A 1,633-nucleotide genomic window follows, 5' to 3' on the forward strand; every position below is an offset into this window, starting at 1 on the left:
TGGTCTGAAGACAACCTGACAACTCAGATCAACAGTAGCCTTTCTCACAGATAGCAAGTTTGCTGTAAACTGAGGCATATACAAGGCAGTAGATTCCCTATCAAACAACCTCAGGTTCCCCATCCCTTTTATCTTAATCTTATCACCATTTGCTATTTGAACATTCCCTGAGGCAGGCTGGACATCACTCATCAAGTTTCTATCACTAATCATGTGATGGCTTGCTCCTGAATCTATAATGATAGGTTTAGGGTCAAGAGAGTGTGTACCAGCCTTCTTGAATGAGATAAAGGTTTGGATAAGGGAATGTAGGTTACTCGTGGTTGTTGGACCATCAGTGTTGGCTGCACTATCAGTACTTCTCCTTGTTCCTTCTTCATTTGAACCACCAATGACAGATGAATACATGGTTCGACCTTGAATCGATGGATGCTCAAACTCTTTGATTACATTCCTGGCTTGATTCAAGTCACTTCTTCTTGGCATATTGTGCTTCTTATGTTGTGCCTTAGCCTTCTTGTACTCTGGAAACAACACCATGTTGGAGTTCTCCCTCATGGAGAGATATGGACCAGTGGACAATAGATTGTTCCTACTGATTTTGAGATAAACTGGACTTTGAAGAAGCTTTTACTGAGATGGTTGAAGCTTTCTTGAGTTCCAGAGAATAGGGTACTCTTCTATCTTGAGTTCTGGTGAGGTTCTTCCCTAGACCTTTGGACCAGCGGATAAAAGGATATATCCAACAGATTTTGAAGATAATCTAAGAAAGAAAGAAAGAAATTTGCGGAAGCTTTTGTGAGGTTCAGGAGCTTAATGCTCTGATACCATGTTATAATGACAGAATTATTGAGAGTTTATTTCTGGGGAATGAAGAACATGAAGAACATAGAGAGAGAGAGAAAGTAGATCTCAAAATGTAAGAGAGAGAAGGAGAGAATAGTTTCCTTGATTTAATTATAGATCTGGGTACAAGTATTTAAAGGCAAGTTGCCTTAGTACACAATATAATAAAATATTCATTGTTTTAAAATATCTTCAACAGTCTTCTTCTCTTCAATAAAATTCGAGCTTATAAAAACCTTATAAAGCCTTATAAAACCTTATAAAGCCTTATAAAAGATTTATAAAACCTTATAAGTCTCTAGCATATTTCTCAAGTCTGGTATTTTACTTCTCAAATCTGGTAGCTTAATTCTCAATTCTAACCGCTTACTTCTCAAGTCTAGCAGCTTACTTCTGCTTCATGTCAACAAACTTATAAGTCCTACTTAATCCGGAAAACACTAAACTCACACGTTTCTATGATGTAATACATGATCCTAAGAAACTCTCTCTTCTTTAGCCATTTATATTCCATTCACCATACAAGTAATGAAAACTCATTTTGCTAAGAATACTTCTCTCTGTGTTAATCCCATACAAATCTCTTTTTCTATGTTAATCCCATACAAAGCTCCCCCAACCTAGTTATACTAGGTGGATTTCGTGGTTCTCTTCCCCAGATAAAAATCTCCAAATCTCCTTGTTAATTTTCTGTTTCCTTTTAAAAAAAACTTCATTTTTCCTTAATGACAAACTTTGTCTTTAGAAATTTTTTTTTTTTCTTAATGGAAAACATCCCTTTGTCTTC

The sequence above is a fragment of the Brassica oleracea genome, chromosome C8 (genome assembly GCF_000695525.1).
Source record: "Brassica oleracea var. oleracea cultivar TO1000 chromosome C8, BOL, whole genome shotgun sequence".
In the NCBI taxonomy this organism is placed as follows: Eukaryota; Viridiplantae; Streptophyta; class Magnoliopsida; order Brassicales; family Brassicaceae; genus Brassica; species Brassica oleracea.